The sequence below is a fragment of the Coenobita brevimanus genome, chromosome 75 (genome assembly GCF_032717465.1).
Source record: "Coenobita brevimanus isolate Jiangsu-jjx chromosome 75, ASM3271746v2, whole genome shotgun sequence".
NCBI lineage: Eukaryota > Metazoa > Arthropoda > Malacostraca > Decapoda > Coenobitidae > Coenobita > Coenobita brevimanus.
Window position 1 is genome coordinate 21,636,576 of NC_137028.1, and position 14,146 is coordinate 21,650,721.

Here is a 14,146-nt window from a genome sequence, read left to right on the forward strand (position 1 = left end):
TGTGACTGAATGGAAGGAGGTGTCATCGAGACTGATGTGGGTGAAAGCGAAATTTGAACGTGAGTTGTGAGTGTTTGTGAGTGCATATGGGCCTGGTAGTGAAAAGGATGAAGAAGTCAGGGAGTCCTTCTGGAATGATGTTGATGAGTGTCTGCAGAGTTTGGGAGCAAATGTGAATGTGGTAATGATGGGAGATCTGAATGCTAGAGTGGGAAATGTAGCAGTTGAAGGTGTAGTTGGTATGCATGGTGTGCCTGGAAGAAATGAAAATGGGGAACGAATGATAGGGATGTGTGTTGAGCGAGAGATGGTGATTGGAAATACCCTGTTCGAGAAGCAAGATATTTACAAGTATACATGGGTGAGACAGGAGGGTGGAATGGTTGTGGATACTATGTGGTTGTGTCTAGGAATGTAATAGGAAGATTGTTGGATGTGAGAGTTCTGAGAGGGGAGGGTGGAGGTATGTCTACCTGGTGGAGGGAAAGTTAACAGTAGGTAAGAGATGGGTGAGAGCTAGGAGGGTTAGGTGTGGCAGGGAGGTTTTGAAAGTGAGTTGGATAAAAGAGAGAAAATGATAGAGTATCAGGAGAAATTGAAAGATGAGTGGAACGCAGTGAAAGATCGGGAAAATGGCAGTGTGGAGGAGGAATGGCAGTTGTTTAAGACTGCTGTGGTGGGGCATGCAGAAGAGGTGTGTGGTGTGAGATGTGTGGGTGGTGGTGTAAGAAAAGGAAGTGAATGGTGGTGCGAGGAAGTACGTATGGCTGTGGCTGAGAAGAGACTTGCATATGAAGTGTGGCTGCAGAGGAAGGATAAGGAGTCATATGAGAGGTATAAGGAAAAGAGGAATAGGGCGAGAAGGCCTGTGCATGATGCTGAAGTGGCAGCAAATGAAAGGTGGGGTAGGCGGCTTACAGAGAATTTTCAACAGAATAAGAAAATGTTCTGGAAGGAGGTGAAAAGGGTGCGAAAGGGAGAGTCTGGGAAGGAAGAGCGAGTAAAAGCAGAGGATGGAAGGATGTTAATTGAGATGGATGCAGTAAGGAAGAGATGGGCAGAGTATTTTGAAAGATTGTTAAATGTAGAGGAGGAAGGGTGGCTGAGATTGTGGCGGATGGAAGGGTGCAAGGAATAAATGTGTTGGGAGAGTTGAATGATTCTTTGATCATGAAGGAGGAAGTGGAGAAGGCAGTAAAGGAGATGAAAACAGGGAAAGATGCATATATTGTTGGGTGTGCTATGGATTGCCTGAAGGGTGGTGGAGTGACTATTGTTGACTGGTTAGTAAGATTGTTCAATGTGTGCTTTGTGAAAGGTATGTGTGCTAATTGACTGGGCAAGTGCCTGTGTGGTCCTGTTGTATAAAGGCAAGGGTGATAAATATGAATGTACTAGCTTTAGGGGTATAAGTCTGTTGAGTGTTGTAGGTAAGGTGTATGGTAGAGTGTTAATTATGAAAGTTAGAGAGGGTACAGAGGGAGTGATTGGTGATGAGCAGTGTGACTTTAGGAGAGGGAGTGGATGCTTGGATCAGGTGTTCGCTGTGAGACAAGTGTGTGAAAAGTATTTAGTGAAAGGCACGGATATGTTTTGGGCATTCATGGATTTAGAGAAAGCTTATGATAGAATTGATAGGGAGGCTTTGTGGACTCTTTCAAGATTGTATGGACTTGATGGTAGGTTACTAAAAGGGGTGAAAAGTTTTTATGTAAATAGTAGAGCGTGTCTATGAGTGGGAAATGCTGTGAGTGATTGGTTTCCCATGAGAGTGTGGCTGCGACAGGGATGTGTGATGTTGCCTTGGTTGTTTAATATTTATATGGATTGTGTTGTAAGGGAGGTGAGTGCGAGAGTGTTAGGTGGAGGTCTGAGTCTGGTGAATGTTGATGGTGGAGAGTGGAATCTGACGCAGCTGCTGTTTGCAGATGATACTGCACTGGTGGCTGATTCAGAGGAGAGATTGAGACAGTTGGTAGAGGAGTTTGGAAGGGTGTGTGAAAGGAGGAAATTGAAAGTAAATGAGAATAAGAGTAAAGTGACGTGTACGAGGTTGGTAGATGGTAGGGGGATGAATATAGTTTAGAATGGTGAGTTGCTTGAGGAGGTAGAGTGTTTTAAATATTTAGGGTCACATGTTGCTGTGGATGGAAGAATAGATGCAGAAGTGAAGTTTAGAATGAATGAAGTAGGTAAGGTGCTTAGAGGAATGAAAAAAGTGTTTAGATGTCGTTCGCTTAGAATGGATGTAAAGAGAAGGCTGTATGAGGGTGTTATGGTACCGACTGCATTATATGGGGCTGAAACATGGAATATGGGTGTAGCAGAGAGGAAAAGTTTGAATGTAATGGAGATGAGGTGTCTGAGGAGTATGTGTGGAGTGATGCGTATGGATCGAGTGCGATATGATGAGGCACGAAAGAGAACTGGAGTTGTTCGGGAGATGGCTGGTAGAGTTGAGCAGAGGGTGTTGCGATGGTTTGGGCATATGGAAAGAATGGATAATGAGCGATTGGTGAAAAAGATAACTAGATCTGATGTGAGAGGTGTAAGGCTGAGAGGGAGACCACGAATAGGATGGATGGACAGTGTGAAGAGAGCGCTGGATGCGAGAGGGATGTCTGTTGAGCAAGGAAGAGTGGCTGTGGTGACAGAAATAAATGGAGAGAAATTGTGAATGAATAAATGATGATGCAGCCCTGAGGGGATATTCTCCCACATTTGGTCTGATCAGCTAGTCAGGTCAGGTGCGGATAAGGGGATGGGTGTATTATGATGTGGCAGGGGTAAACCAGCTCTGCTGTCGGGCCCTGCTGCTGATGTCACTGATTGCACTGCGCAGTTGACCCTTGTAGGGTGTGATGCTGTGAGGATCTGTCCCTTCTCCCCTTTGGGGCTAAGATGTGAATGAATGTGTTTGAATGGATGAGTAAATTGCGAGTGTGTCGTCCTGTCTCGGCTACCTCCCTTTCCTTGGGGGAAGCAACCTAGGTATATAGATAGAGATTTCTTTATTAGTTGTTCGGACTACACGTAATGGGGTGCTTCTGAAAAAGCCTAGTATTCCGGTAGCTGTCACTACCATTGGGACAAACAGAGTCCCCGCGCTCTTTAAAAAGCATATTTTTCTTAGTTAAATTTCTGCACTGTTGTGTGAAACTGTGAAATATAGTAATGTCATATACCGTAATATAAATAACACAAATAGAACACGTATATATAACGTGGCGTGAATTGTTTATATTTATCATAAACGAAAATTAAAATATCATTGATGGAATATGATGGTCCTATATTATATAATTCTGCTACATTTAGTGCAAGTTAGGTTCTTAATACATAGTTTGTTCAGACTGTAAATTACGCCTAGTAGGTATCTTGACTCATTCAGTCTCTATGTGGGCAGAAATTTAATGCTGAGTAAATACTGGGACTCAACATTTTGCTCACTCACTTCACGCATGCGCACAAGACAGTCCGGTGTTTAAGTTTTTTCACACGATATTTGTTTTCAAAACAAACGCACTAGGGCTAATGCTTAAAATAATACAATTTAGTCTAGGCTACTTGTGGTCTGGTTAGGTTAGATAAAGTAAGGTACTGTAATTGCTTTGGAGGGTCTGAGGGGGCAACACCACGGCCTTCTCAAACCGTGGCAACACGGGTCTTGTGGTGTGCATGGGTGAAGGGAGTGAGCAAAATGTTGAGTCCCAGTATTTACTCAACATTTAATTTCTGCCCACAAAGAGACTGAATGATTCAAGACACCCACTAGGCGCAATTTACAGTCTGAACAAACTGTGTATTAAGAACCTAACTTCCACTAAATGTAGCAGAAATGAAATAATATAGGACCACTGAAATGGCGGGTTGCCATCGTATTCCATCAATATTATTTTAATATCCGTTTTATGTATATAAACAATTCACGCTACGTTATATATATACGTGTGTTCTATTTGTATTATTTATATTACAGTATATGACATTACTATGGTTCACTGTTTCACGCAACAGTGTAGATATTTAACAAAGAAAAATATACCTATTAAACAGCATGGGGAATGTGTTTGTCCCAATGGTGGTGACATCTACCGGAATACTAGCTTTGAATGCACCTCATTAGAGAGGTGCTTGAAGTTAAGAAACCCCTAGCTGGCTGTGAGCGAGAGTATGGAGGGTACCTGGTGGGGTTATGGGGTAGGAGAGAAAAGTGGGGGGGTTGGGTGGGAGTGTGGGACTACGAGGAAGGGAGGAGGAGGGGGTAGCTCTCCATCGAGCAGTGTTACAAACACGGAAAAGGAAACGAACTTATTCCGACGTCTGTACATGGAGATGCGATGCACCCCCGGACCAAACGCACTGAGGGCACTTTCAGGGACAGACTTTAGACAACAAAAAAGAAACACCCTCCCTATCCTACAAACAGTATACCACATCAGTGATGTCCCACACTTCCTTCACATGGGTTCCCATCCTATCTAACACCCACTACAACACCTTCCAGACGTACAAAAGAGCAATCTACATATCATCACTTGCTGCACCAACACCTTACTTACACTCTGAAGCTAAAGTAGCTAAGGTCCTCACTGTTAGTGAATATTTCAATATGAGAGGCACACAGTTCAGTGCAGGAGCCAGTACTAATACACAACACTTGTCATATGACAGAGCCACACAACACAACTAGGCATAGAAAATCATCACCACACAAACGTTTCCAGACCCTCTTCAACAACACCCAGTCTTGAGACATTACCACACTAAGTGATATATATATATATATATATATATATATATATATATATATATATATATATATATATTCAGCAGCTGTGGCTCAACGAGTTAGAGCGCTTACAGAGGGTCGGAAGTTCGAGTCCACCCATCAGGAAGGGCATCCGGTCATAAAGTGCTACACGCTCCAAAACCAAAGTCCCCTACCCAGGGGTAACGCCTTAGCCCTAATCCAAAAAGGGGGACACGGCGTAAAAAAACAAAAACAAAAACAAAAAAAAATCGCTTTACGTGGAGGGTAATACACCTCGATCAGAACACTGCACTACGAGCCCTTACTCCTAACGTCCATCCATCAGACGTATCCTTAAATTGAGGTGATGGAGTTGACCTAGCTAGGCTTACACCAGAACATCACCCAGCCCTTCTAAGTTATCAACTTAGATATGGGCTGAGAGAAATAAAAGGTAACACGTGCCGCATTTGTGTGATTAAGCCTACACAACACAGGCCACAAAATGCAGCGCTGCACAGCACATACCATACACAGGTGCAGATACAGCAACAGTCAGTGTTGTTGCAGTTGTTAAGTAACCCCCGTCTGTCTGGCCGAACAGACCAACAAAATGCAGGCAAACTAACGTCCGTGAAGGACCGTTCCGTGCTATAAACCACTGTTTCCTTGCAGTGGACAGCGCCTTGCCAAAGCAAGGTACGGGGAAGAGAGTGGAGGCTTGGTTCCTGGATGGACGCCGCATTTGCGTCTCTTCACCCAATTAACAGGGGTATATACCACACTAGGCAACACATCACCCCATTATTAAATTATGTGGTTACCATTCTGTGTTGTAAATTGATTATTGGGTTACGGGAAAGCATTAGGTTTGTTACCTGAAGTGGAAAGGAGGCGGGGAAAGACTGCAGAAATGGAAAAAAAGAATGATAAAGGTGATGGAAGATGTAGGCAGCGCTTCATAAAGTGAGTCGATGATGATCGCCACCACCTACCACCACGTCAGTGTTGGAAATCTATGGGACGACCCCATAAGGACAATTGCTTACTTGAGGTCGACGGGTCTGCTGTACCGCACAGATCGGGGTTGTGCAGCAACACAACAGATCATACTGGGATTCATCTTCTCTCTCAGCAACCATCCTTTTGCTCTTATTTACCTTTTTTTTTTTTATGCACGATGCTCACAGACATCTACAAAACTTCCCTGAAGTAGCAAGCTCTTGTCCACTATGTGCAAGAAACACAACAATATATTATCTGCATATATCAGACATGAGATTCTCTCTCTCTCTCTGGAATATTGACTTCACTGCTCACTTTCTAGGCCTTATTTCAAACTTCAAAAGAAACTTGTTTAATTTATGTTCCTATTTCTGACTGACTAACTTTAGACTTTTAACACATACTGTAGCCTGCAAAACTGAAATAGAAGATGTTATACCCTTTCCTTCCTTTTACACTTTGAGGAATAGGTTAAATAAACAAAACTGTTATGAAGCGTGCTCTGGTTCACGACTTCTCGGTTCCAGACACGGTGCTGTTCTGGGTTCTGTATTCCCGACCAGGTCAGTATCAGCAAGGAAGGAAAACACAAATACCACGGGTCAAAGGCACACTGATATATTATCAAGAAACAAATACACACACCGTTCTATGATCAAAGCAGAGGAGTTACAATGACTGAAAATAGCGTTTACAATAATGGCTCTTTAGCTCAGCAAGTATGACCTTTCCACGGAGTTACACCTTTCTGATATGAGGTTATATTCACACTGTCTCATTAGTAATGTTCCACCGCTATGTCAGGCCGGTGAAGTGCAGTATACACAGACAACACAATTCAACGTATCCAATGTGCCACGTATGACAATATATATATTCAGCTCCTTAACTCTAGGTATGCACGTGACATGTACGAGGTCCTAGCTAAAATAATATATCCGCGTGACATGGACGATGCCCTAGCTAGCCATAGTCTACATACACGTTATATGGGTCGAGGATATATAACGTCCTACGCCGGTCACCAAGGAGGGGGAGGTTAATGAGTCTAGGGAGGGTAGGTCCCGCGGGGACGGGGGTAAAGGGGGGAGGGTGCGTGACATGTATGAAGGTATATATCCTGACCCCTTAGCTTAGGTATGCGCGGGACGTGTACGGAGCCCTAGCTAATATAATATATCCCCGTGACATGAACGAGGCCCTAGCTAGCCTTAGGACATACACACTGTACACAGGACAGGTATATATATAGTGCCTTACTAGGATCACCAACAAGGAGGGGGGGGGAAGGGAGGGGGCAATGAGTCTAGGGAGGGTATGTTCACGTGGGGACGGGGGTTGGGGTCTGGGGAGGGAAGAGAAGACACACAGGTGAGGATTACACTGACGTCTGTTGTTCTGTGGGGGTGACACTGGGGAGGGTTCGTCATTGTAGGGGAATCAGCCCGTATAAGGAGGGTGTCGAGCACTCCGCCTGGGAGTATTACGAGCAATAGAGTTCACTATGGTACACAAGGGGGAGGGAATCACACTGGGGGAGAGGTTGGTCAATACCTGGGAAGGGCTGCACTGACTCGAGGGGGAGGGAGTAACACTGGGGGAGGGGTCTGGCTACACTAGGAAAGTAGTTAAACAGAAAGTCTATTACTCACGACTCTGGCAGAGGAGAGGACAGAGACCAAGGGATGGCAAAGACTAAGCCAGGAGCTTCAGATGTCGGCCGGGCAAGGGAGGTGGGCCGCCCAGCGAGTAGTACAGGGGCAGGTGGTCCGTGAGGTCGCCGCTAGTCCTCGAGGAGTGGGCAGGTGGTGTAGAGGGTGGCTCCCTAGCCGCTATGGCCTGGCCGGAGTCAGGTTCTCTGGGCTAGGGCCAAAGAGGGCCAGGAGGCACACTGCACAGCGCTGGCCCTTAGTCATCATCAGGGTTCTAGAAGAGGATCGGGGGAGGCCCGGGGCTAGGGTTGGGCGTGGGGAGGGCGGCACCCTGGGTGAGCCGCTGCTACTCCCTGGGGAGGCGGCAGTCAGGGAGGGGCTGCAGCCGCCGTCGTGGGGCGAATCTCGGCCACTATGACAGGCACTGGGAGAGGCCTGCTGGGTCTGGGGCTGTGGTCTTGCCGTCGGGAGGTGGCCGCCAGGGGTTAGCTGCGGCCTCTCACCCGGGGGGAGTCCGGCAATACCATCGGCTGCAAGGACAGGACACCAGCCCTCGGGAACGCCACACCTGCTCTGGTCTCTGGTTGGGTCCCTGAAAAGTAGCAGGAGTCACCCTTTCGTGTCGAGGGGCTGGGAGAGGGGCACCTCACTTCACCCCCAGAGTGGTGGTCGGGGCAGGAGGCACATTCCTCTACAGAAGCCTGGATATGGTCTGAAGGGGAACTACTGGGGGTTGACCCTATGGATAGTACAGACCCTGGCAGGGGGGAGTAGGCACCCGATGGATACGTCCAGCTATTGCCACAGCTCCAATGGAGGCTGCACTCCAGCCGTTGTTCTTGTGGTGGGGAGAAGGGGCCCAATGGATACGCCCGGCTATTGCCACAGCTTGGACAGAGGCTGTTCTCTGGCCCTGGTTCTGGAGGCAGGGAGAATGCACCCGATGGATACGCCCGGCTATGGCCACAGTGCCGACGGTGACTGCTCTCCGGCCTTTGTTCTGGGGGGCGGAGAGAAGCGCCCGATGGATATGCCCAGCTACTGCTACAGCTTCGATGGAGGCTGTTCTCCAGCCCTGGTCCTAGAGGCAGGGAGAAGGTGCCTGATGGATATGCCCGGTTATGACCACAGCACCAACAGTGACTGCTCTCCAGTCTTTGGGTCTGGGGTTCCTGCCCTGGAGACAGCACTGGTGGATGGCAATGTCTCGTCTGCTGCTCCTTGATGGGGATAGCAGCCCTTGGGGCTCCTCCTGAGTCCTCTTTCAAAAAGGAGGCCAATCCAGGGGGCTCAGCATCCGAGGGTCTGCTTGGGAGCTTGTTAACACAAGTCCCACCCTGATTCCGGCAAGCGTTCCCTCCATCGGGGTGTAGTGTGCTTTCCTGCAGTCGGGTGGCCTGGCTGTGGAGAAGGGAGGCGTCGGGGAGCGAGGGACATACGACGCTCTCGCCTGGAAGGTATGACAGGTGAGCCAGCCTCCTTGCCATCTCCTAGTGGGGTGGGTATCGTCCCCCTGTTTTCTCCTCCTGGGGTGGTGGTGTCCGGCTCACCCCACCGCACGGGTATTTTAAAAAAACTATAAATATATATTCCCTGATAACTATTAAAAATTGTTTCACTATGTGTTCAAAAAACAAATGATCAAAAGTTGCATTCACATTCGATAAGATCATGACTTTGTAACACTGGAGGGATAGTTCAGACACCGTCCGAACTATTCCTCTCCTCAACTGTCCGAAGCATCCCGAATCTATATAATTAATTGATGGGTACCCTCAAGTTTCACACGAGAAAGTTTAACATTCGTTTTCATAGCAATATGTTTTACATGCAACACAGATTCACAGTTCGATGCTTGGCATACTCATAAAGGTGGAGCTTACGATATACACTCAAATTATAACACAGGAGATTTAAAAAAAAAATAAATAAATAAAGAATAATAATAAAAAAAATAAAATCTGACCTGCATCGAAAAGTGTGGCGTTTCCAGCTTGGAGGCTCCGTGTGGTCGATGTCAGCAAACTCTTCCTTCCACTTTCACGCAAGATCTCTTGGCCCTAGGTCCCATACGTTTCTCAGAAAATGTATTGTCTGAACCAACCCACTGTCGAACCATCACCGCCCTCCCCTACTATAGTCACGGCTCGCGACTCTGAGGTTGTCATTATCGTACCCTGGCAACCTACCATTCAAAAGTGCATCTGATTTCGTGTATAATATGAGACGCATGTGATTCGTGTATAATATGTTCATGTATAATGATATTCGTGTATAATATATTCGTGTATAATAATATGATTCATCTATAATATGATACGAAATCGGACGCACTTTTGAATGGTAGGTTGCCAGGGTACGATAATGACAACCTCAGAGTCGTGCGCCGCGACTATACCTCCACTGGTTCTCTTAGCACATTTGTTAGTATGTCATTCAACATACCTATATCATACTCAGCATAACTTAAAGCCTGAAATCTGTTCGTTATTTCTAACTGAGAGGCTGCTTTGTTTTCGCATACTTTCATAGGGAATATCTTTTTTTATTTTTAAGCAGCTTCTTTCTTTTAATTCTGAAATTGAATATGGCTGTGCAATCCACCATTCTATTGTCACTTCCTATATTTACTTTGTTGATAACTAACATTTATGATTGTGTTATTCTTATCTGCTATAATTAAACCGATTTCATTCTTTATTTCTCCATTTGGATTTCTCCAGGTCTATTTTCTCCCTGTTCTTTTGTGAAAGAATGTTATACATTCCAGAAAAACTTATCACAATTTCAAATGTCATTCTTTTCTCCCACTCCGAATTTTCCCATAGATGCCCCTCCGTTTTTCGATTTGCCAACCTTTGCATTGAAGAATCCCGTGAGTATAGTATATCTTGTTATGCAGCGTATTCTGAGTCCCGACTTCTCGGGCTCAGGTACGGTGCGACCTTGGGTTCTTTGTTCTCGACCGGGTCAGTCACAGGCAAGGAAGGAAAAACACAAACACCACTGGTCAAAGGCACACTTATATATTATGAAAAAGACAAACACACACTGTTCTACGACCAAACTAAGGAACTGACGATATATATACAACAATAATTTTCCACCTAGTTCAGCAAGTTCTGGCTTATATACGGGATTTCACCTTCCATAATTAAGAGTATATCCACACAGTGCCACAGGCAATATTACCACAATAGGTCAGGTATGTCATATTCCCATACACTGTATAGACAGTATAGTACAGCAAATCCATTCCATCAGGCCTGCGACATATAGGACAGCATATATTCAAGTCCTTAAGCCTAGGGATTCGCGTGACATAGATGAGGCCTTAGCTAATACAATAGTGTGGGAAAGGGGAGGAAAAGAGGATAAGTGAGTCAAGGGGGGGGTATTCGTGTGGGGGCTGAGGACAGGGGACCTGGGGGAGGGAGAGAGCAAACACACTGGAAGGGATCACACTGAGGTATACTGCCCGGTGAGTGGAAGCGGCACTGTTGGGGGGGGGTTGTCACTGTTGGGGAACCAACCCCGTGGAAGGGGTGTCGAGCACTCCGTGTACGAGCTCACAGGTAGAGTCCATTATGACACACTGAAGGGAGATAAAACCGCGGTTGCCGGGAGGAGGGGGAGGTGTACGAGGGATGAAACACTGAGGAGGGTTATATAACACTGGGGAGGCACACGACGAGTACGGGGAGGAGGCACAGGGGTTGGTTCTCTAAGGGAGGGATCTAATAGCACTTGGGCAGCAGATTTTTTTTTTTATGTGTCCGACTCTGGGCATAGGCTTCACAGCCTGCTTTCAAGGCCCAGTAGTCCTCCTACGTACTGCACACCACCTCTACATGCCACCACTTCGGTGCTAACACTCACCGTCCATACTGAATACATGCTAGGGCTGTCTCATACAGGACTGGTGTATTGGTGTTAGCGAGGGTATTTTTACGACATGTCGGCGGGTCTTCTGGTAGATCAGTAAAGTCTGATTTTTATGAAATTCGAATCCTTAAACTGTTTCCTGCCCCAGCGGGATTTGAACCAGGGTCCGTTAGAACTACAAGCCACCTCTCTACCGATTAAGCCACAGTGTCTGGTAGTCATTCTTCGTGTGGAGGGGAGGACAGGGCCGACAGGGCAGAGGGTCCTTTGCCAGGAGCTTCAGCTGGCGGCTGGGTGTGGGAGGTGGGCCGCCCTGCGAGTCGTGTAGGGGATGGTTGTCCGTGTAGCTGCCACTAGTCCAGGAGGAATGGGTGGGTGGTGTGTAAGGCAGCTCCCTAGCCACGACGGCCTGGCTGGAGGCAGGGCTTTCCGGGCTAGGGCCAAAGAGGGCCAGGAGGCATGCTGCTCGGTGCCGGCCCTTTGTCATCATCGGGGACCTGGGGAGGCCCGGGCCTAGGGTCGGCCAGGAGGAGGGTGATGTCCATACTGGGCTGTCGTCTCATCCAGCAGGGGCGGCCGTCAGAGAGGAACTGCAGCCACCTACGCCGGGGGAGGGCCAACCGCCACAGTAAGCATCTGGGGAGGCCCGCTGTCCTTGGAAGCTACAGTCTTGACTGGAGGAGGAGGCCGTCAGGGTTGGACTGCGGTCTCTCATCCTGGCACAGCCCGTCAGCACCTGGGGAAGGTGAGGCTGCAAGGACCGGATACCTGGCCTTGGGGACATCTCACTCAGTCTGGTCTCGGGTGAGGAGTCTGTAGGGAAGCAAATCCCACCTTCTCGGGTAGAGAGGTGGGGAGAGGGGTGCCTTACTCTGCCGCAGAGGTGGTGGGCAGTGTTAGGGGCATTCCCTCTACAGGGGCCTGGGGACTGGTGGAGGGAAGGCGACCGAGGGCTGAGCCTCCTGCTTGATCCAGGGGACTCTCCCTCCATCAGACAGCCCCGTTGGACACTGCCTAGGCTCCTAGAGGAGTCAGGAGAGTGAGAGGAGTCAGAGGAGACCCTCTGGGACACCTCTGACCCAGGCGGCTGGGAGATAGTGCCCACTGGGCTCTCCCGGCCACTGCCACGGATTTGGCAGGGCTTACGTTCCGGCCGTAGGGCCTGGGACTCCTGCCTCTGTGACGGTGGGAGGAGGAGGTCAGACGAACTCTCCCAGATTTTCCCACAGCTCCAACAGAGCGTGCCCTCCTTCTGTAGGGGTCAGGATTCCTGTCCCAGTGCTGGTGGGAGGAAGAGGTCGGATGAACTCTCTTGGCTTTTGCTACAGCTCTGACGGAGTGTGCCCTCCTGTCATAGAGGGGATAGCAACCCTTGAGGCTCCTCCTGAGTCCTCTGTTAAACAGGAGGCTGATCCAAGGGACTCGGCATCTGAAGGTGTGCTTGGGAGCTTGTTAGTACAAGTCCCAACCCGATTCTGGTGAGCATTCCCACTGCTGAAGAGTAGTGTACTTTCCCTGCACACTGCCAGGTGGTCTGGCTGTGGGGAAGAGGGGCGCCGGGTCACGGGAGAGATATGTCGCTTTAGCATGGACGGTGAGCCAGGTAAGCCAGCCTCTCCGTTGTCCCTTTGTGGGGTGGGTGTCACCCCCTCATACTCTCCTCCTCGGGTGGTGGTGTCGGGCTCACCCCACCGCGTGGGTATTTCACCACCATCATGGGAGTGAAAGTCATGTCCCCATGACTGGAGCTGGAATGTGTCGGAGGTGGCGGTGCGGTGGGAGGGTGTGAGGTGGCGAAGGAAGTTGGTCCAGTGGGCAGTCCGTGGGTTGGGTTGGAGATACGGGGAGTAGAGCATGGTGAGAGATGACAATAATGAGGTATGCCGCAGGAAACAGAGGAGCTGGTCAGTGCCGTGGATGCAGCGTTTGCGCCCCATATTACGTGTGTGATTTTCATCTCTGGTGGTGGTGACAGGGCATACTGGTGGATGTCAGGTTGTAGACTAGAGAGGTAGGTCATTGTAATGCTTTTATGAGGGCGTTTCGGGGTAATTGGCTTAGTGGGTCGGGCAATTTGGATATTTTCCAGGGAGTGGCAGGGTTGGGGGAGAAGGGGGGCAGTGTTGGGGGTGGGGGTGGAGGGTGGAGAGGGCATGTGGGTGTGGTGGGTGGGTGGGTGGGAAAGGCACCCGGATCTGGTGCGGGTGGTGGTGAGGACAGGTGTGGGTGGGAATGAGCTAGTGACGAAAGGGCGGGCAGGTGGGGTGGAGGGCAGGGGTGGTGTGTGGGGGGCTTGGGTAATGAGAGGCGTTGGGGTGAAGGGCGGGTGATGGTGGGGCAGGCGGGCGTGGGTGTGGGGCATGGAGGATGGGGAGTGATGGTGGCCAGGAGGGATGGGGGTGATGGGGATGTGTCGGGTCAGGCATCCGAGGAGGGTGTGTGGTGGGAGTGGAGATAGCGGAGAAGGAGGCTGTCAGGGGGGGACCAGGTATGATTGAAGAGGGGGTAGCAGTTGGGGTGGGAGTGGTAGATGCAGTGGGGGTGTCGGTGGGGGAGAAGGAAGGGGATAGGTAGCAGGCATAGGAATTATCCTGCGCTGGGGGTGAAGTGGGAGGGGGGGCAGTGGGCTGTGTCGCTAAGGGGGTGGTGTATCCAGTGCTGAGGAGCGACGCACATGGTGGTTCCTGAAGGTGCTGGTCATGTTATGGTATTTGACAGTGACTTGGCAGGGGTTGGGGACGTTCACTATCTCGTAGGGACCCGTATAGCGTGGGGCAAGCTTGTGTGGGGTAAGTAGGGTGGCGACCATGACAAGGTCCTCTGGTTTGTACGGGCTAGCTTGTGTAGCATC